Source organism: Anabrus simplex, chromosome 3 (assembly GCF_040414725.1).
Source record: "Anabrus simplex isolate iqAnaSimp1 chromosome 3, ASM4041472v1, whole genome shotgun sequence".
NCBI classification, from domain to species: domain Eukaryota; kingdom Metazoa; phylum Arthropoda; class Insecta; order Orthoptera; family Tettigoniidae; genus Anabrus; species Anabrus simplex.
The window spans coordinates 79,460,003-79,483,581 of NC_090267.1; the positions used below are offsets into that span (position 1 = coordinate 79,460,003).

At 40.5% G+C, this 23,579-nt stretch overlaps 1 protein-coding gene across 3 annotated transcripts in view; it reads right to left on the reverse strand.

Moving 5' to 3' along the window:
* LOC136865988 (coiled-coil domain-containing protein 28A) overlaps nucleotides 1-20,293 on the reverse strand; it is a 113,133-nt gene extending 92,840 nt beyond the window's left edge. For 2 of the 3 annotated variants that reach the window (XM_067142585.2, XM_067142584.2), the window contains exon 1: nucleotides 19,918-20,293. The gene's annotated coding sequence lies outside the window, so the exon portion shown is untranslated. Of the gene's footprint in view, nucleotides 1-9,677; nucleotides 9,800-19,917 lie in introns of those variants that run through there. The other variant, XM_068226583.1, reaches the window with a different exon arrangement.
* Between the last annotated feature and the right edge of the window lie 3,286 nt (nucleotides 20,294-23,579).

Consider the following 23,579-nt stretch of genomic DNA (forward strand, 5'->3'; position numbering starts at 1 on the left):
TCATCATAAGTCTTAAGTAAAGAGGATATTACATACCGGGGTTCATTTGACCCCTATATCATATCATGTTCTTGACGTACCATAACTGACGTCAGGATGTGTTGTCAACAACAAGTGGAGATTTTTGAACTGACTTAATTGTAGGCTGGTCAAGATTGAAAATATAAATTTAAATTAACTGTGTTTTAACTTGGCAGTTCTATTCTATTTAACTTTAAAATATGTTCAAAACTAAAATGGATCTTCATCTCTATCATAAGTTTGTACAGCAGCCTATTTTGTTAATTTTATTGGTATTTGTCCATGTCACTATGGTTGATGCTGTTGCCGAGACTTTTATAGCACAACGCCTAGATTTTGGCTGAGGGTTATTTGTGTCATGTAATCTTTTTCAGAGACCCACGTCGAGTTGTGTGATGAAGGTCAAAGCATACTCTCTCTATGCATTTTATTTTAGGAACCCACGTTGATTTATGCTTGACATTGTAAGGTCCACCAGATGATTGGTTTTGTATCATATAATCTATTTCAGGAACCTACGTTGAATAGGGAGCGATTGTTCAAAGTGTAATATTTATCTCATTAACATTTTCCATTGAGACTGTGTGATTGAGAGTTTCCTGAATGCAGCATGCTTTCTTGGTGATGCCAAGGAAAACATGACATCTTTTTGTTCTTTGATTTGTTTATATTTTGCCATTTATGTGATTTTTATTGTGTGTGGCTCTGATCCACAGGTGATTTGTGTTCAAGTGGATACTTGTTATCGAGGTGTATAATTTTGGATAGGATGTTTTACCACACAGTGTAGTTTTATGTGTACAGTTAGATTAGCTATTTTCACCCCGAAGCGCCCAGGGTTTTCTTTTAAGGTTAGGGACTGCCACTGCAATGTAAAGTGTGCAGGAAAGGGGAAATACTCGTCTCAAGTGGAAAGAATTAACAAACCAGCTAGAAGCATGGTGCGTGCACGCAGGACAGTGTTAAAATACAAAAGTTCAGAATTTCTCTTACTACATGTTAAGTATGTGTGTCGACATACACTTGATTAATTGTAATATTATATATTGATCCTGAAGATGAAATCTATAACAAAGGAGAAAGATCTGAGTCATGTATTCTGTATCATGTTTGATGATTCATTTTTGCTATACCTTTTGTATTTGTTTATTTTTAACAAACATGTTTTCCTCAAAACTGACGTCATGCCTAAACTTGTATCATTTATAACTTTCAGTCGACCTCATCTTGTCCATAGTATATATATGTTCCCCATCAAATCCAGGGTGTGATTTTTAGTTATCTTTGTAGTTTGAGTTGTGCGACTGAGCACGCCTGTGAGCGACTGACTAGTCTGGGGCAGATTACCTGATGGTAGAAAAAGGGGACAGTGCAACCCCTAAATACCCTCATAACCATATGATGAAATCCGTAACTTTTATTTACAATCCCTTTTATGTGATTATCCCAACAAAGATCTTTGCTTATATTAACATCTACATACTTACAATGATCCCCAGGAGGAACTTTCATCCCATTAACACAGTAATTAAGACTGAGAGGACTTTTCCTCTTTGTAATACTAACAAACTGACTTTTCATCCCGTTTATCATCTTGCCACTGCCTACAGTCCATTTCATAACACTGTTGAGTTCTTTTTGCAGTCACTTACAATCTTGTATCTTATTTATTACTCTATATAGATCATCATCCACAAAAAGCCTTATCTCTGATTCTAATTCTCTACCCTTATTTATATATAAGGAAACATAAATGATTTAGGTAAATCAGTGAATAAATATCAGAATGAAGGTACTATACAGGAGGAAAGTGAACCATTTCAAATAATAATGAGGGCAGCGGGGGAGATTAAGTGACTAAAGAATGAGGTAGTCAGGAGAAGAAAGAAATCAAAAGAGGAAGGGTTAGTAAAGAAATGTTAAAATATTGAAAATTGCATATTAATAGAAAAGTAAACCCCACTTGTAGGAAAATATATGTAGCTAGAATGGGAATCATTTCTACAGAAAGTAGACAAGTTAGAAAGATGTAAGTACAAGGTTCCAGAACATCTTCCACGTAATTGACTGCCCAGGCAAAACAGCCATCACTCAACTTTCCAAAACGCATGATATATTGGATTTTAAGAAAGTCAAACTACTCCCACTTACTTTCGAACCTCATGTGTGGAAAATGTTGGGTTTAACTGGACATATTTGACATTCTTTTATGCATGAAATGAAGGAATGAAAAATACTGTGGTTGTTTTACAGTCGACATATTCTGATGTATGTATTTATAAAGTAACAGATATGCACCCATAACTTTGGAATTTTGTGTAATCTTGTACTTCACATATTTTAATTTTCAACCACCAGCTGCTTCAGTTGAATGAATTTTATTCCTTTTGTAAGTGCCTCCAACATTCTTATTTAACAAGAAATTAATGATGACCAACTTTTGACAAAATCTTTTTCTTGCATGGTTGTGTATGCACTACATACTAATCAGGCTTTCTGAAATCGAAATTAATATAAGTTTCAGGGCCTGCATTTATGAGGCTATACACATCATCACACAGATACAGACACAAAATCAGAAAAACAAAACCAATCAAAATTAACTGTGGCATATTACAAAGGTCCCCTCTACCTCCGGCACTATTTAATCTTGCTATCAATCACATTGTGGAGGAACTGTCTGAACACTGTCTAGCAGAAAATTATAGCCACGGGCTTGCATAAAATCAGCCTAACCTCACCATAATGTTTTGCCAATGACATCATAATTGGAAAGAATGCCAAATCTGCCACAGAACTAGCAATGATTGCCATCAACAGGTTTAAGGAATACAGTTGGCTATTAATAGCTCTAAATCAGGAAAGGTTAACTTTCAGACGAGGAAAATAACAGCAAAATAAAAATCTCAAATACATTGGAAGAGCAGTATGCTACTTAGGAGTGAAGGTTTTTAACAAACTGAAGTTTGACACACAGACTGCGCTCAAAAAGACACGAAATAAGATCAAGCCTTGTATTAGCTCACCCTTGCTGCAGCCCCATCAGAAATCCTCAGTCTTAATGATATCAGTAGAAAAATATGCTTGAGGTAAGTTTTTATTAAAAGTACGAAAGATCATAATATGAAGATAAAGTTGGAATTCAAGAGGACAAATATTCATACGAAAAGGAATTAGGAACTGGAATAATTTGCTAAGGACCGGGCGAGTTGGTCGTGCGGTTAGGGGTGCGCGGCTGTGAGCTTGCATCCGGGAGATAGTGGGTTCGAAAACTACTGTCGGCAGCCCAGAAAATGGTTTTCCGTGGTTTCCCATTTCCACACCAGGTAAATGCTGGGGCTGTACCTTAATTAAGGCCACAGCCGCTTCCTTCCAACTCCTAGCCTTCCCTATCCCATCGTCGCCATAAGACCTATCTGTGTTGCTGCGACATAAAGCCACTAGGAAAAAAAAATGCCAAGGGAGATGTTTGATAAATTTCCAACTTTTAAATCATTTAAGAAAAGACTAGGTAAACTACCGACAGAGAATCTCCATCCAGGTACAACAGTCCTAAATGCAGATCAGTGGTGACTGACTGTTCCTGATTTTCTCTCTTCCAATCATTACCAAGTTTCTGAAGCATATGTCAGTGTTGGAATACAGTGCATTTGATATATTTGCTTCCTTTTTTGGGAAGATCTTTACTCCATATTAAAATTCAAGCATTTTTTAACGAACATTTCTGCTTGTCTCCTCTGTTCCTTATTGTTTCTTCCTTTACCTTGTATTAGGCTGTCTGAGTACTTGAAGTTCCACACCTTCCTCAGTTGTTCCCTACCAATCGTTACTCAAGTAGTTGGCCTATCTATTCTTCCCGATTGTAAACACATGCACCCACGATGTTCTAAACTTCCTCCTTCCTATTTCCCTCCACCAACAAATCATCTGCTTTCAACCTTTCTTTCCCAATTTCCTCTGCCACTCTGATCATTATATCACCATTACTACAATGGAAAGTAAGGGTGAAAGTTCACTTCCTTGTTTCAAACCCTTCTTCTGTTCTAGTGAATCTCCTACCGACCCTCCTACTTTCACACAACTCACCCTCCCTTTATACATCTCCTTTAGTCTGTTTCCCATGTCCTTTGTTTTCCAGGGCCTTCCATATCTTGCATCTACATACAGTCCGCAAAACTTTTAGTGATACTTCTTTTTACGGGGGTGAGGAGCAAGGAGGGAGCTACCCCAGTTCTGGAAATACTGCCAACTGAATTGAAATGAAATCTGAATTGAATCGATAGTATGATCGATCAATATGAATTTTCTAAACCTTTATTTTCTTAAGCCAACAACTGTATTACACACACATTATTTTGGCCTTGCTGTGTAAACAACAACAGTACTAGTACGTAAAATGTATGCCAGATGTCTCATGGCAATGCATAATCGATTCATAGTTTGTGTGTCCAAGGTTGCCAATACGAATCTCAAAGATAACCCAAGGTTCACTGATTTAGCACTAGGGAGCTGAAGTATCACTAAAAGTTTAACGTACTGTATAGTATCATATGACTTTTCAATACCCAAAAAGGACGTCAGTAGATTATTTCCAAATTCATAATGCCGTTTTTGAAGCTATCCTATTGCAAAGATGAGATCTGTTGCGGAACTTCCCAGTCTGATGATGATGGTGCTTGTTGTTTCAAGGGGCCTAACATCTAGTCATCGGCCCAAATGATAAGAAATGAAATAATAATTAAAATTTACCTGCTAACTAGATTTTAAAAGATAATGATGAAGAAAATTATTATGAACTAGCTGATGTACCCGTGCTTCGCTACGGAATTCTACATTGTATACAGAATTGTAGTTTAGGTAGAGTACACGTCAGCAAGACTGTATTAAATTGCATAGCTCTTACTGTTACCCTAGAAACGCGACGGATAAATCACCAAACGTCTTTTCTCATATGAAGACTGCGTTAGGGAATTTTCATTATAATGGTAGGCTTGCTTGCCTACCATCATTAACAATCAGGTTGGGAAGTTTTCATTATAATGGCACACACTCACTCTCCATCTGCCTTCTTACACCCTCAGAAAGACTGTCTTAGCGGTTTTCCCAACTGAAATGAACATAGGTCATTACAATGACGGCAGAAGGAATGGCGCGAGTAAAAGCAATGATTTCACATGAAATACTTGATCAAATGAAAAACCATACGTTTTCGCACTTTTAACGAACAATACTATGCTGCCGATCTAACAGGACAAAGTTCCAGAGCTCGAATGACCAGGCCGCAGACGGCCGTGATAACGTGAACACTCAGCCATTTTTCGGGGGCGGGGAGGGCGAATAGTGAAGATTCCCAGAGCAAAAACTATGCCCTTTTACTAATCTGTTTCCTAGGAGTACCCGATGAGTCGGAAAATCTCAATTCACTACACTGGCGGCGGAAAAATCTATCTGACTTGGAGGCAGTTTTTTCCTCCAAGCCAGAGGAGAAACCCCCTCTTCACTGCTAATTTCGAATAAAATGAATGTAGAATTTAATAAAAGTGAAGAGGAAGAAGTTCTTTTTAAGAAAAGGCTCTTTTCAGGGTTGAATTTTGAGTTACTTAGTGAATTGTGGAGCTATAATTTGGAATATGCCTAAATTGTAATTCTAGACCAGATCATACTACTACTAAGTGAACCCTTGCCTTAACAGTGCACACTGCTCATTCAAACCAGCACGTCAGAGTAGGGATCGAATAGCTGGAATACTATGATGAACCAGTGAGTTACGTACCAGCAGAACGGTATCAGAAAATGTATAAACCAGAGGAATGACATGCTAAAGAAGAAAGTTTTCTAACTCCCCAGCTATTTCCCGCCAGTATTCAGTCAGTCTGTTATAACTTACTCGGTATGCAGCAGTAATTCCGTCTATCCGAGTTGAGCGGCAGCATAAAAGACAAAGAACATCACCACAAACAATGGTCAATGTAATGTTATTGTTGATCAATGTCATGCGTTTTCAATATTGTAGGCCTTCACATTTAGTTTTCTTCCGACTCTGAAATACCATTCTTATAATAGCCGGTACGGTGAAAATGAATAAAACATAAATGGTCGGAAATTGTATTCTCTATAAGTTTTGTTATGCAGTACTTTTCGATAGGACTAATAACATGGGTATTTAAAAATTAAATTTTAGGTGCCTTCCCCTAACCTACAATTTCATACAGGGCGAATAAAATTCTTTATAACTTGGTATAGTTTCTTATTCCCCAAATCTATACACCGGCTTTCATTAAATTCTGCTAACCCATTTTCTCGTGGCTCGGCGTTGATATGGACTTGGCAACAAAAATACAAATTCATTAATATCTGTGTTATCAAATCCAGTACGGTAACAATGTATGTCATAAATGATCGAAAATTTAATTCTATATAACTTTAGTTATGTAGTATTTATTGAGAGGACTACTAATAATATAAATATTTGAGAATTAAATTTTAGGCCTTCCCCTAAACTATCATTTCACTCAACATGAGTAAGATGATCTTTAGCCTAGATTGTAGCGGCTCATCCCCCATCTTCACATACCGATTTTCATTAAATTCTCTTCAGCCGTTTTCTCGTGATGCGTGTACATACATACATACAGACAGAAATTATGGAAAAGTAAAAAGTGCATTTCCTTGTTACTATGGACATGACCGATACAGAAATACCATTATTTTCAAATTCTAAGCAATGAACAGACAAAACTATTATTTTATATATATAGATTAAAAATAATCCGTAGAACTAATTTGCAGTGCCTTACTTTCTCATAAAATTATTTAAAAATAGATTAAAATGTATTAAAACAGTATAAGGCATTGCACATTATAATTCTCTGAAACTTGGGTAGCAAAACATAGATCATGGCGTTCTGCCTCTTGCTTCAGGATGGTAATTCCCAGAACCAGACACATCTGCAAAATGAGTTGCTAGATGATTAGCTGATTAGATGATTAGATGATGGGTGGATCAGCGACGATACTGCCTGCAATAGGAATTCCCGGTATGGAGGATGATCTTTGTATTCCCGAAATTCATAGAAGTTTAGTCCATACTTGAGATGACTGTGCATGCGATGTCATGGAAGACACATACCTTTCCCATGAAGCTTTCTTACTCTGTGAAATAAGAACTCGTGCCTTAGCGCAGTTTTTTAAATGTTACCAGGTTGGCCACAGTCAGCTGCCTACGACAGCATTTATGAACGCGACGTAATGCTTTGTTCCACCAATTGGTTTTTTTTAGGAGTCCCAGAAAAAGATGCAATGGACTCCTCAGCACCAGCAAGAAAAACTTGTGTAATATGAGTTATATCATCATCTATGCTCTGGCTATTTGTGTAGTTAAAGAAAGCTATGATGTGAACTATTGGCTATTTGTGTAGTTAAAGAGAGCTATGATGTGAACTATGGCCAATCAACATGTTTAAGAATCCATCAGGGAGGAGTCTCGATGGATTTCTGTTTCAACATGGTAAGAATAATGGGGAAAATGCCACTGGCAAAAATGTCATCGTGTACATCCCACTGAAGTAGGGGAATGACCGCACGGCTGCATAGACTTATGTCAATGTGAGAGAAGGTGCCATGTGCTATGCTGAAATGTATTGGTTCGCCTGTATTCAAAATGCATAAATTCAGCTCCCCTATTAACTGTTCCAACTGCGTTCCCTAGGGCAAGGCATTTCAGAGCCCCATAATGGATGATGGGCATTAAAATCACTCAATAAGAGAAGAGGTGGGAGCTGATCTATAAGATCAGTTACATAATTGATATTAGGAGGCTGGCCTGGTGGGAAATAAACATTACAAAGCGTAGTTATGACAGGCAAAAAACACGTACCGCTACTGCCTCCCACTGAGTTCTTAGTGGAACCTCTCGGCTGTAGGTATCAGAACGAGTTAAAATAACACCACCACCGGAACCCTGGTTAGCACAATCCCGTTCTGTCGAATATAGTCTAAAATTTCTCAAGACCATATTATGATGACCTGGCTTGAGATTAGTTTCTTTAATACAGATTATACGAGCCGCGAACTGATTAGCTGGCGCAGCTCTGTAAGATGCCTGTCATAACCATTACAATTCCATTGTAACAGTGTCATAGTGTGGACTTTACTATGATGTTAGGTTCTAAGTGGCAGGACGCTTATTAACCTTCACTCACATCTTCAACTGAAGATACTTCCTGGTCTGCAGCCTTACTGTCCTTCTCTCAGACCTCCTCATCCCAAGTTTATGAGGGATTTTCTCTTGCGACAACTACCGACGTATTGACCCTTGTTCCTTCCTTCCCTTAATTGCGGACAGGAGTCAGTTAGGCTTAGGTCAGATTTATGACTTTATGGTCTCAAGGCTCTTTATATATCGCCATTCTCCCATACCACTGTCATGGGTCACCTAACCACAAGCAAAACTAAGAATTTACCTCAGTGTAAAAATAAACTTCATTATTTAGAAATTATGAGCAAAATTATCTGCACTGCCATACAGTTTGCATCCGCCAAGACACTAACTTCGCAGATATCTACATCCGTGTAGGTCTCTACATATAATCCACCACCAACCATCTAGACCAAGAGCTTCCAACCAACAACCCATACATTTTGCAGAAATTCAACAACTTCTCACCTTCCTCATTTCAATTCCCTCAACCTTCTATTACAAACACATTTTCATATCCTTGCCTCTCTTTTCTAATGTGTGCATTCAAATCCCCCATTATCATCATGTTCTTTTTTACCAGTTGCTTCTGCATTTCTTCAAAGTCTTCTCTTTCTTGTGATGTGCAGCCTGATTGTGCAGCACACACTTGCATTATCTTGAAGTTCTTTGCCTTGAATGCTATTTCAATTTTTATTATTCTGTCACTTATTCTCTTTCCTTTCTCCTTTAACACGTTGGCGACTATGAGACCCGCCGGCGGATCACGCCAACTCTTTACTTCTGGACGGTGAGACCTGCCAGCGGTCTCGTGACAATATATGTACTGGAGCCGTATCGCGCGCCGTTCACAGATTAGCTGGAAAATTATAATGTCCAATAACGGACCATTTATATTGGTATTATAAATTTACTCATTCGGAACAATTATTTCTGATTCCCTATGGGAATCAACGTCTACAGCATCTGATGGCCAAGCAGGCATCAATTTTTGATAATGAGACAATGTGTCTCATAGTGCATTGGCACTGCCGGTGGCTACAATTAGCTTACGCAGTGGCCTCCACGGTATGCACTATCCAGCATCTTGGTAGGTGTGCTAGGTACCAACTGATGAGCCCAGCCTAGCACACGGGGGCGAAACGCTGGCAACCAGGAATGAGTTAGCTGGAAAATTATAATGTCCAATAACGGACCATTTATATTGGTATTATAAATTTACTCATTCGGAACAATTATTTCTGATTCCCTATGGGAATCAACATCTACATCATAAGTGGTATGTTCCGAGCTGTCAGCGGAGAGATGGCGTGGAATGACATTAGTAGACGAATAAGTTTGAATGGCGTTTATAAAAGTAGGAAAGATCACAATATGAAGATAAAGTTGGAATTCAAGAGGACAAACTGGGGCAAATATTCATTTATAGGAAGGGGAGTTAGGGATTGGAATAACTTACCAAGGGAGATGTTCAATAAATTTCCAATTTCTTTGAAATCATTTAGGAAAAGGCTAGGAAAGCAACAGATAGGGAATCTGCCACCTGGGCGACTGCCCTCAATGCAGATCAGTATTGATCGATTGATTGGACGATGAAACCCGCCGGGCGGTCTCAGCACACAGTGACACAGTGCACCCTTAATGCCTACAGGCCGAACTTAAGATATGTAATAGTATGTAATATATCCATTAGAGTTCACGTATCTCTGATTTTTCACTTCGTTCCTAATGAATAAACTCGCAAACAACACGCCGTCGTCAACGTGTTAAAGCATCTTTCACCACTATTCTCATTCAAATCCCCCTGTATTCCTCATTTCCAATTAAGTATAATTTAAAACCTCTCTTCAGTTCTCTCCTACCTACACCTGATTGGAACACTTCTTTTGTCTACTCTTAAAAGTTATTTCTTCTATTATTACCTGGATTATCCCCCTGTGGGTGGGGACAGCAGAATAACACCCACGGTAACCCCTGCCTGTCGTGAGATGCAACTGAAAGGGGCCCCAAGAGCTCTTAACTTTGGAGCATGGGTTGGCAATCACGGGGCCCTTAGCTGCGTTCTGGCATTGCTTCCACTTACTTGTGCCAGGCTCCTCACATTCATCTATCCTGTCCGATCTCCCTTGGTCAATTCTTGTTCTTTTCTGACGCTGACAGCATTAATCACTCGAGGCTTAGAGAGTCTTTCATTTTCACGCCCTTCGTGGACCTTCTCTTTCTTTGGCCGATACCTTCATTTTTCGAAGTGTCTGATCCCTTCCCTGTTTTCTCTCTGATTAGTGTTATATAGAGGATGGTTGCCTAGTTGTACTTCCTCTTAAAACAGTAATCACCACCACCTTCCTTGGATTAGCTTTGTGCTCCAAGGAGTCGCCAAAGGTATGAGAAGAATTGGTCACAGTCTGTATTTTTATATTTCGTTTAGAGGCTCTGTTTCCTTTTCAAAGCAACTTTTACTTTTTTACCTCTTCTGCTGACTTGCTAGGCCTATCACAGTCAAGGGTTTTTCTGTCAGAGTGAACTTGCTTTGTCTTTAATAGTCCCTTAGTTCATCTACGAGACAGCAGGTGCATTTTATCCCAAATGCCAGAAGTTGAATAAGGCTGCTCGTCTAGAGTACACCTCTTGCAGCCACTTCACTGAAGTACAGATGCTGCTATGTGGAGATAATTATTCTGCTTTATCTGCCGTTGAGTTGGTACATCGTCCTCTGCAATTCAAACCATTGATCATCATCTCCTGTAACACTGGAAAGGTGCACTTACAAGGTACTACCTGCTGGGCCTTTAGACAGGAGTTTTACCCTTCTCTCTCACACACTTTATCTTGGCTTGTGAAAGGCAGAGCCTGTCTACCCAAGAGCTCTTAACTATGGAGCATGGGTTGGCATTCACGGGGCCCATAGCTGAGTTCTGACATTGCTTCCACTTACTTGTGCCAGGCAAGTTTAGGGAAGTGTGTTTACCTAGTCTAGCCATAAATACTGTAACAAATTACTTTGTGAATAAACTGAATATGGTTTGAGACTTTACAATTTCCTTTGAATATGTTATAGACACATATATTACTCACAGTTTGCACCAATCAGCCTTCAAAATGTCCATTGTTGCACGCACACAGGCTTGGAGTGTCTGGCCAGTCATCTATTGCAGAACGGATGGTCTTACTAGAAAAATCCGCCACTACTGCCCCAAGGAATGCTTCGAACTTTCAAGCGAAGGATGTGCTTTCTTGCAGACCATTCCCTCTAGCACAGGCCACAGGTTGAAGTCCAGGGGGTTAAGATTGGGACTACCAGAAGGGCACTCAGCAGTAGTGATGAAGCCTGGTACATTGACCTGCAACCACTGTTGAGTCAACTTTGCTTTATGAGCTGGCGCAGAATCTTAGTAAAACGTCCAGGGCTCATTGTTGAACATGATGTTACTACAGTCCTTCAGGAAAGGATTCACTTGGCACTTGTTTTTTCCCTACAGAAATGAAGCCTGGTAGGGTCCTCGAAGCCCACCCACCAGCAAACCATGACTGAGGAGGAATGGCGACTTTTCTAGACCTTGGAAACTCTCTTATGACTTCCTGAGAACTTGCTGCACACATCCTATCATTCTGGAGTTAAAGCTCCCTTCAATAGTGAAGACTTTCTTGTAGGCAAAGAGAATTCTCCGATGCCCATTGTTGGCGTACCGCTGCAGGAGCTGCCTTGATTTCAGTTTCGTCTGCTGCTTCAGCTGCGGTGTCAGGAAATATACAGTGCTCCGCCGATAAGCTCTAAACCCAAGATCTTCAGAAAGTACCCTGGATATTATTTTTTCTTTCTTTTGCTATTTGCTTCACGTCGCACCGACACAGATAGGTCTTATGGCAACGATGGGACAGGAAAAGGCCTAGGAGTGGGAAGGAAGCGGCCGTGGTCTTAATTAAGGTACAGCCCCACCATTTGTCTGGTGTAAAAATGGGAAACCACGGAAAACCACCTTCAGGGCTGCCGACAGTGGGGTTCGAACCTACTATCTCCCGTATGCAAGCTCACAGCTGCGCGATCCTAACCGCACGACCAACTCGCCCGGTGGGATATTAATTGTGGTGAAATGTTAAGCTCCCGATCTTCTACTTCTGGACGTGATTTTGCCGGATACGGGCTGCCAGGGTTCTCACACTACGAGGACAAACAACCGTTGTGTGACCTTTTACACTGCCTGTCTCAATACTCACTGGATTGTCCAGCACACGAACCTCTTGCTGATTTTCAACTGTTTCAGGGTTTGGAAAATCTCATTTGGTGACCTTTCCAAACTTGTGCAAGGCAATTACAGCTACCCTGTTTTCATATTCACCCCACTCCATGCTCAAGAGTAGAAGATCCACTCTTCTACTGTTGAACACACACTAGTTAGGACTAACCTTCAGCGCAAGAGTTGCTTACTACCTGGAAAATCAGTTCTATAGTTCAGGCCAAAAGTTTGTGACTGTATTGATGGCTAGACTAGGTACAGATTTTATCCTTCAACAATACGTCAGGCTTTTTAGATATCCTATGTGGGCAAGATTCCTATTTTTGGATGACATTACCTATCCACTTTGGGATGCGTAAGCTGGTGACTAGCAGAAAACTGAAGGCACAACAACCTGTTTGGAATGGCCAGCCTGTTCCCCCAATCTCAACCCTATGAATATGTTAGGGATGTACTCAGTAGAGATGGGAGTTACATATCATAACATGATACTGTATCCTAATCCATAACAGTAAGCTGTTCCAGATATATTATGTTCCTCCTAAAAGCGAGATGCCATTTCATTTCACCTTTCTACCATTCAAAGTACTCTGGTATATAACAACTAACGTCCCAAGTTTGTCCCTTTATAGGAATGCCTTTGCTGAATCATTTCCTCCCTTCACTTTCCGTCACTGGATTAAAATTAAAAGATGGTAGGCATACAATGTACACAAACACTATACACAAATTTTTTTATAATCTGCTTTAGACACCGATCCGTCTTATGGCGACGATGGGATAGGAAAAGGCTAGGAGTGGGAAGGAAGCGGCCATGCCCTTAATTAAGGTATAGCCCCAGCATTTGCCTGGTGTGAAATTGCAAAACCACAGAAAGCCATCTTCAGGCCTGCTGAGAGAGGGGCTTCGAATCCACTGTCTCCCGAAAGCAAGCTCACAGCTGCGCGACCCTGACCACACGGCCAACTTGCTCGGTCAAACAATTTTAAAACGGACTAAACAACTGTAACTACACTGTTGTTATACACAAGCACATGTCTTTAGAGAAAATGTTTAAGAATAACAGTACAATTACATACGCAAGTCAATAAGTATCTGCAATTTTGCTCTAATTGTCTTTAGGATGACTATAGCATTGTGTGCTCAACAGCCGCTAGATGGCATCATTGTCTAAATCTGTGGTAAGTTTCAGCATTATCAGATCAGTACAGCATTCTGTAATCCGTTATTTGTGGTCGGGGGTGTACCAGGAGAGGAAATTCATAGAAGACTTTCAGCACAATAGGGGACAATGTTTTGCCACAGCAAAGTGTTTACCAGTGGACTGAACAGTTCAAAAGTGGTTGCACGAGCATCAAGGATGAGGAAAGATCTGGGCATCCATCTGCAGCCATAACTGATGTCAATATTGAACAAGTGCATGATCTGATCCTGAATAACAGACGAGTGATTGTTAATGATGTGACAAACCATATGCACATTAGCCATGGTTATCCATATGAAACCATGCATAACAGGCTTAACTTTCACAAAGTCTGCTCGAGGTGGGTTCCAAAATAACTCAATGAAGAGCAGAAGCACAATTGTGTGAGAATCTGTCAGCACCTACTGGACCCATCATGCTATTGAAGGTGAAACGTTTCTGAAACGGATCACTGGAGATAAAATATGGATTCACCACTTCGAACCAGAGAGCAAACGTTACAGCATGGAATGGAAGAATCCCGGATCTCCAGTAAAAAAGAAATTCAAGAGTCAAACCTTCTGCAGGAAAAGTGATGTTCACAGTGTTTTGGGTCTCTCAAGGGCCAATCCTGTAAGTGGTGCATACGTGGCTTGCTGCGCAACCAAAACTGTTCTTTTTTTTTTGCAGAGGGTATCAGAAAGCTTGTGAAACGGTGGACGATGTGCATTGAAACACAGTGTGACGATGTTGCAAAATGACATCAATAAAAAGTGTGTACTCTTTTTGTAATAAATTATAAAAATTGATTGCAGATACTTATTGACTTGCCCTCGTATATATGGGGAGACACAAAGTAATCTTCACTGTTAGGAAAGTGATAGCACAGTTAACGGTGCTGGGGAAAGCTCTCTCTCGCTGCGCGTGTGCAAACACAGCGACATTGTCTTAAGATTTCCCTCTCTTCTCTTTGCTGGCCTGCGCTCTTTTGTTGTTAGTTGCATGAGATAGATCAAATTCCGCATTATGAAGACAACCTCCTAACACTTTCTTCCCACACCATTCCGATTACACCTGGAGAACACGTGATGAAGCAGATGTCAATATCATTCTAGTTTTGCGCGGACTATGGTAGGCATATAGATGATGATGATGATGATGATGCTTGTTTAAAGGGGCCTAACATCAAGGTCATTGGCCCCTAATGGTACGAAATGAAATAACAAAAACTACAAATTCATCCACTGACCAAAATAAAATTTAAAAAATGTCATGAAGAACGAATGGATAGACATGAACCAAACAAAAAACAAAAACAGTGGATCAGACTCAGAAAAAAAGATCGTAAATAATAGTATTACTGACCAAGGGACCACTTATAAAGTATAATGATGCTTGATGTCTAAAGTGGAGCAAAATCCATGTCTAAGGCCCCACAGAATGGTACATGTTGCGAGTAAAGTAGAACCATGGTATTTGTCATGTTGGGGTACTAATCAAAAGTAGCGAAGACTCACGGTGTTCCACACAAGATGGTACTACTCACAGTATTGTACTTCGTACAGGGAACACAGACCTATGGTGTTTCTCACACAATGACGCCACTCACAGCCAACACAAACCGATGAGGCTCCTCACCTAGGTGTACTAATCACAGGCAATGCAGACCGACGGTGTTCACATAGCGGTACAACACACAGGCTACTCGCAGACCCGCGGTGTTGCTCACATGGGCACGACGCACAGGTACTGGAAACCCCCAGGCCAGCCTCTTTACCGCTACGAATCACAAACCTATTTTGTACCTAATTTAGTGGTACTACTCGCAAGTACAGGCAACCCATGGTGTTCCCCGCATGATGGTACGAATCAAAAGTATTTCCATGGTTCTAAGACAATCATCCCTTGGTCGCCCCTTTTAGTCGCCTCTTATGACAGGCAGGGGATACCGCGGGTGTGTTCTACATGTGTGTGCCCCACCCGCAGGGGGTAGTGTGTTGGGTCAGCGAGAGGTATTTTATTTCCCTCAAGTCCGCCGGCAAGCCGGTTAGGCCCCCCCTACTCGCCACCTGGGATGTGCCACGTGGGAGTATCACCTCTCCCCCTGCTACGCCAGCGTAGTAGGTTCGTGGGCAGGCATATAGACCTGCACTACTGTTGTGGGCATTTGCTTAGTGTATCTTGACAACAATAATCTGTTCACTATGCTAGTCATAGTAGCTTACTCAATGACCTGTTTTCTTATTCAACTCCTCCATTTCCCGTTTTATTTGCGTTAAATCTGTAGTCACCTGACCAAAAATTCTGCCAAATTACTTCACTTATAGCAACTAGGCCAGATGTAACTTTAGCCTACCACAATGACTTACACTATAAATTGAGGATAATTATGTCCACCTTTTCAATACAAATACAAGTATTGAAAAGGTGGACATAATTATCCTCAATTTATAGTGTAAATCTAGATTCAATACGGACCAAAATGAAGTTCTTAACTTAAAAAAAAAAAAAAAAAAAAAAAAAAACCCTACCACAATGATTCAAACTTCTCATATTCCTTGCTCCGACTTGCAGAATGTCAGTAGGCCTATTCATCTTCCTGATGATTACGCACTCTCGTGTAGTCCCCATCCAGAGATCCGAAGGGGGGACTATTTTATCTGGACGGAAGCCATCATCAGCAAGCACGCATGCGTGCACACACGCACCCACACACACACACACACAAAGAGAGAGTGCTCTGCATGTTCTTGGGAGTTAGTGTTAAATATTATACAAGGCCATATCAGTCAATTATCCAGATTGCCACCCTTGCAACTTCCAAAAGGCTGCTAAACCTATCAATGAACTTTTTTTTTGCTATTGGTTTTACGTCGCACCAACACATAGGTCTTATGGCGAGGATGGGATAGGAAAGGGCTAGGAGTGGGAAGGAAATGGCCGTGGCCTTAATTAAGGTACGGTGCCTGGTGCGAAAATGGGAAACCACGGAACACCATCTTCAGGGCTGCTGACAGTGGGGCTCAAACCCACTATCTCACGGATGCAAGCTCACAGCTGCACGCCCTTAATCGCACGGCCAACTCACCCGGTTTTTCAATGAACCATCCAATACAGTTGCACCTAAGGGTATGCTACCAGCTTCAATGGGATGTACAAGCTTCCCCAACACAGCACAGTCATATGGTTCACAGTACACAGTTTAAAACTCTGTACTATCAGTAGAATCCTTTAAAAAAAAGCTTTTTAAAATGCTCATTCTCAATAATGCACCATCAGACCTGGATGAAGATCTTCAAGACAGTGAGATGCATGCACTGTTCTTACCCCCACTGGACCAATGATAGAATCTCTCAAGAGGAAGTACTAGTTGAAGTTATTAATCATTCTGATCATGGCGGTAGGTGAAGGACGAGGATTAGTCTAAACTTTGAAACAAATGGATATGTTGGATTTGGTTTCATGGATTTCACAGGGATGGGATGAGATTCAGTCAATAACTCTGGTTGGATCATGGAAAGAACTCCTAAACCACAAAGAATAATAATAAAGTTATTGGCATTATGTCCCAATAACTATATTTCGGTTTTTGAAAACACTGAGGTGCTGGAATTTTGTCCTGCAGCAGGAGTTCTTTTATGTGCTAATAACTCTTTTTTTTTTTTTTGCTAGGGGCTTTACGTCGCACCGACACAGATAGGTCTTACGGCGACGATGGGATAGGAAAGGCCTAGGAGTTGGAAGGAAGCGGCCGTGGCCTTAATTAAGGTACAGCCCCAGCATTTGCCTGGTGTGAAAATGGGAAACCACGGAAAACCATTTTCAGGGCTGCCGACAGTGGGATTCGAACCCCGTATCTCCCGGATGCGAGCTCACAGCCGCACGCCTCTACGCGCACGGCCAACTCGCCCGGTGCTAATAACTCTACCAACACAAGGCTGATATATATGAGCTCCTTCAAACACCACCGGACTGAGCCAGGATTGAACCTGCCCAGTTGGGCTCAGAAGGCCAGTGCCCTACTGTCTGAGCTACACAGTCACGCCAAAATGAAAGGATCATTGGAAAAATTACCAAGGAATGAGAGAATTGAAAATTAAGACGATGGGTGGATGACAATAAATGAAATGCAAGAATTGACACACACGACGACACTGTCGATATGGTGTCAAGCAATGAAACTCAATTTGATCATGAAATGGAAAAAGGAAACCTATTTGCATAACTCACACAGAGGGCTTGAAATTCTTGTGCTTGCATATGTATAAAAGCAGAGCAAGGTGACAGCAGCCAATCTAATTGTACTGGAAAGACAGAAAAACATTGTGGAAAACAATGCTATACAAGATTCAAGCAACAATAACCAAATTTATCAAGGAAGTTTGGATTTTCCCCTTGACTGCACACAAGGCCTATGAACAATATTTACAGTCAATTCTATGGCTAAATGTTAGCCTGCTGGTATTTGGCCCAAGGGATCCCAGGTTCAATTCCCAGCTAGGTCGAGGATTTTAACTTTCATTAGTTAATTCTTCCGGGTCAAATTCATCATACATAGTGCCCCATTCTCCGAGATGCACAGGTCGCCTATACAGAATCGACTCAAAAGACCTGCATCAGTCCATTATTATTATTATTATTTACTTTACAATACTGTAACAACATTTTTTACAGTCAATGTACATATAGCACTGTAGGCTGTCTTATGAATAAAACACATTTTCTTGTGTAACATCTTTTCGCATTACTGGCACTCGTTAATAATACATGATCAAAAATCATACAGCATTCTTCACCCTCCAAATAATTTGGAATTTTTCTTATCCAGATTGTCCTAGGCACATATAATTGGGACTCTTTTATGTACATACTGTTCATATAAATTAATTACATCCAAACAAGGTGACCTTAGGGTATTTCCTATTTACATGCATTGCTCAGTATATATTTTATTATGAAAGGAGGCCAGTAATTTGACATATCATATGAATTCACAGTCATAGTTTTGATGACTGTGCTGGCGTTGGGAAAGCAATAAGCTATAAAACTGGGCTTAATTCACAGGTAGGGGATTGGGGGGAATCACATAACCTAAACAAGAATGTAAATAAAGTTTACAGATCTTTTCATATTGTTATGAGCATACTTAAGGGCTGTAGCAGGGATGTAAAGGAGAGGGCATATAAGTAACTGTTAAGACACAAATTAGGGTATGGTTTCAGTGAAAAAGGACCATCTCCAGGATTACTTGATATGAGAACTGAAAAAGATCAACAGGAAAGCAGCACGATTTGTTCTGGGTAGTTTCTGACAAGAAAGTAGCATTATGAAAATGTTGCAAACTTTGTGCTGAGAAAGGAGATGAGCAGCTCGAATATGCGGATGTTCTGCGTTATCAGTGGGGAGATTGTGTGGAATGACGTTAGTAGATAAATAAGCTCGAATGGAGTTTTTTGAAGAAAGAAAGATCATAATATTGAAGAAAAAGAAGGTAAATTTAGAATTCAAGAGGAGAGATTGGGGCAGATACTTGTTTATAGGAAGAGGAATTAGGGATTGGAATAATGTACCAAAAAGATAGGCCTACTCATAAATTTTAAAATTCATTGAAATCATTTAAGAAAAGACTAGATGAAGAACTGATAAGTAATCGGCCATCTCAGTGACAGATAGTGCTGATCCCAACAATTGAGATGAGACCAGGAAGATGATTTTATGTTCTCTGTTCCAAGGTATGAAAATTTTCATATAATTTACCTATCAAGGATTTAACCATAGATTTATTGATAACCATGATTTTCATCCTATATTTCACCAAAATTACTTTAATATTAGTTTAATACAGCTCGTCAGACAATTGCTTTCTGGGTGAAAATAATGGAAATGTAAGCCTGAATCTGAGACACCTTAGTGAGTAAATTTAATGACATGTGAAAATACAGCAGTTCTAATTATCTACAGATACCTTAAACAATATTACAATATTATTACTCTAACTCAGAATAGAAACTAACTGAAGTTCAAATATTTTCAACACAGAAATATGTATCACACACAGACCTCTCAAAGGATTAATTTGTTCTACACTGAATGTTATATTTTTAAAAACAGTGCCGATAATGATGATAAGCAATCAACAAAACTGAATGACCAGATTTTTATAGGGTAAGACCAGTTTGATGTTTTATTTACTTGTCCATTTATATCCTAATTGGTTCTGTCATTCTCCCTGCTCTTGTTTTCCATCTTGTCTACTTTCATAGATATTATTACTCACTTACCAAATTTTTCTCCTCTCCAGCCTAATAATTTCTTTATAGACGCATGAACCACATAAAGAGGTAGCTTATTTCGACTGAAGAAAGATAATGTTAATAAATGGTGTTCCGAAATTTACAAATAAAATTCAATGGACTAAAACGATACTCATGGAACGTAAGAACATCGTTAATAGTTAATGAATTAGCTAGTCATTTGCATCCTTCTCCACTACTGTCACAGGAATGAACGATAACCCGGATAGGTACTGATAAGACAAATAGAACAAATCGACAAGCAGGATCTTTAAGAACACTCGTAGCCATATTAACATGTACAATGGAACACGCAATTTTTAATGACACTGTCGTACAGAATACGAAACGTAATTTATAAACAACTCAAAGAAACAACTTAAAGAGGCATCAGGAACAAAGAGGATGGGACAGATCAGGAGGACTTCTTCTTCCTCTTCCTCTTCTTCTTCTTCTTCTTCTTGGTTAGTTGTTGGGCATCGTCGTAAGACGCTACGTCCAGTCACTGGTTTGCGGGTTAATTAATGTCTGGGAGAGGTGCCAACAGTAGAAGAAAGTAGTACACTAGAGGTGGGGACGGAGCGAGTAATACCGATGAGTAATCCGGTTGTAGCGGTAGAGCGCATCACCGATCCCCTCCGCTTACAACTGTAAGTACTCGCGGAGGACCAGAGCACAGTGTAGCGCACGACAAGTGTTTAACAAGGGCAGACCACGACGTTGAGATCACGGATCATCTTCAAATTTTGTAAACTTTTAGTAGTCTATTAGGACAAGATAATGTGCAAATAGTAAGGCGTACTATTAAAGCGTTTTCAAGAAAATAGCAAGAGAATTTTCGCGTCGAATGTGTACCGGTGCGTTGCAGTCTGGAGCACGAGGTGGCGATGGTCGAGTGGTTAGCGTTCAAGCTCCGTAATCGCTGGATCACTGGATCGAGTCTCGCTTTTCACTTTTTGTTTTTCAACACTGGTCATATTCTTTCATATATATTGCAGGTCAGAGCGTCCAGGTGCAAAGCAGTTCCGGGTACCTTACTCGATTTCACTGTCAGGTATGAGGGATTTCACAAATCGCGACGACAGGCATACCTTTTCAGGAATACTTTATGCATTGGGCCGTTTACTTGTTGATAATTATAAATGATATATTTGTTTTGTAGTCCACCTCTGTCGTGGAGTGGTTCGTGTGATTGGCTGCCACCCCCAGATGCCCGGGTTTGATTCCCGGCTCTGCCACGAAATTTGAAAAGTGGTACAAGGGCAGGAACGGGGTCCACTCAGCCTCGGGAGGTCACCTGAGTAGATGGGGGTTCGATTCCCTCCTCAGCCATCCTCGAAGTGGTTTTCCGTAGATTCCCATTTATTTCTCCTCCGGGTAAATGCCGGGATGTAGGCCCCTACCTAATGTAAGGCCACGGCCACTTCCTTCCCTCTTCCTTCCAATCTTCCCATCTCTCCACAAGGCTCCTGTTCAGCATAGCAGGTGAGGTCACCTGGGCGAGGTACTGGTCATCCTACCCAGTTGTATACTCGACCCAAACTCTCGCGCTCCAGGACACCGCCCTTGAGGCGGTAGAGGTGGGATTCCTCGCTGAGTCCGAGGGAAAAACCGACCCTGGAGGGTAAACAGATAAAGAAAGAAAGAAAAAAAGAAAGAAAGAAAGAAAAATATTTTTTGTAATGATAAACATTAGTAAAGAGCCAAATAACATTGGAAATCCAATAACGTTCATGCAAATATACCTTTTTTTCAGTATATTACCTTTGAATTGTAATGTATATGAAAGAATTTGACCAGTGTTGAAAAACGAAACAACACGCGGGACTCGATACAGCGAGCCAGCGCTTACGGAGCTTGAACGCTAACCACTCGACCACCACCGTTTCACGCAATGATCGAAACGCACCGGTACATATTCGACGCGAAAACTTATCTTCAGATTTTATCGCGAACGCCTTAGTAGTACACCTTACTACTTGCACATTATCTTGTCCTAATGGACTACTAAATGTGTACAAAGTTTGAAGATACTCCGTGATCCGAACGTCGTGGCCACCCCTTGTAAGAGTATTATGCCTGTATTCAGTCTGTGTTTCTTAATTTGCGTCTATATTTCCTCCGCTTGTTGTGGTTTGTAGATAATACAAAGCATAGTAGATAATAATTGTGGCATTAGTTTGATATTTAATCCCATTTTGAGATGGTATTCATGTTTTAGAAAATTTAAGGAATTGCATAAATTTTTACAGAAATTTGTACCACAAATGCCACGAAAACCGTCTGATGCATGGCATTTCTTTGAAATTACTGGTGATAAAAATAAGCAAAATGCAAATTTTGCGGCCGCATTTACTTGACGGGTGGTGGCGTATCAAATTTGTGGGATTATATCAAGAGGCATCACAAGGATGAAATGCGCAGGTCGGCTTCTCCAGCAGAAAGCAACATTGCTGTATTCAGCGAAATGGTTATGTTGTGAGAAAAGGGCATTGAATTTACGTTGCCATACCAATAACGTATTTAAACGTGCCGCCACATTACATTCACTCGGTAGTTTACTCGGTACTACCGGGTGATGACGTCACAACAACTGCTCCGCTCCGCTCCGCTCCGTCCCCACCACTATAGTACACTACGAAAGAGGAAGGAGAGCTATGTAAAGAAGCGAATTGCAACGGTTAATGATGAAACTTAGGAAAGTACCAATGATATATAGGCAAAACGATCAGGGAAGAACACAAAAACACTGGGACACAGGGTTCTAATTCTTCACGTCTGTATGGTCTGTCACGACGTCTTACTACAAACAAACAAGACCGGACCACATATAAGGGTGAGTATGAGCAAGTCCGTACCTAGAGGAAAGGAAAAGGTTACAATGGATGTTACATACAACGAAAAAATTGATGATTAAGTCGACAACGTGAAAAGTCGGTTAGGACACTAAACACGAAACGTTTAACGGCAGTTGGTAACCCTCATGAAAAAGCTTACCTATGAATTCGCGACGGTGATGTTCATATGTCTGACAGTGAAAAAAGATGGGAGTTACAGTACTGACCAGGGGGGTGACATTTCATAGGGAGCGTCCGAAGCAGTTCTGAGATGGGCCAATCGATTTCCGCCAACTAATGAAAAAATAAATTCTCCTCTAGAGGATTAATTTAGAAGGCAAAGGTTGGCATTACACATTCAGTTGCGTGGTTATCGTTGCGCGCGAAGGGACCTTGGTCGCACGGTATCAGGGGGGTGACACTTCATAGGGAACGTCCGAAGCAGTTCTGAGATGGACCAATCGATCTCCGCCAACAAATGAAAACTAAAATTCTCTTTTAGAGGGTTAATTTAGAGGGCAGAGGTTGGCATTACACATTCAGTTGCGTGGTACAGCAAATTCAAAACACAACACCGTTATCGTTGCGCGCGAAGGGACCTTGGTTGTACGGTATGTAATAGTGCTTGTTAGACGAAAATTTGTTGAGATTCTTTCGCATTGAACGAGATTTTTGATCCAGTTTTCTGAGAGTATGGTGTGAAATTATAATTATGCGCGTTCTTAGTGTGAAGAAATAGTATTATGATCATGAACGTACTTCACATTGAACTACCTAGCTGTTGCGAGTAAACGTCTGTGTGATTGTGCTTCT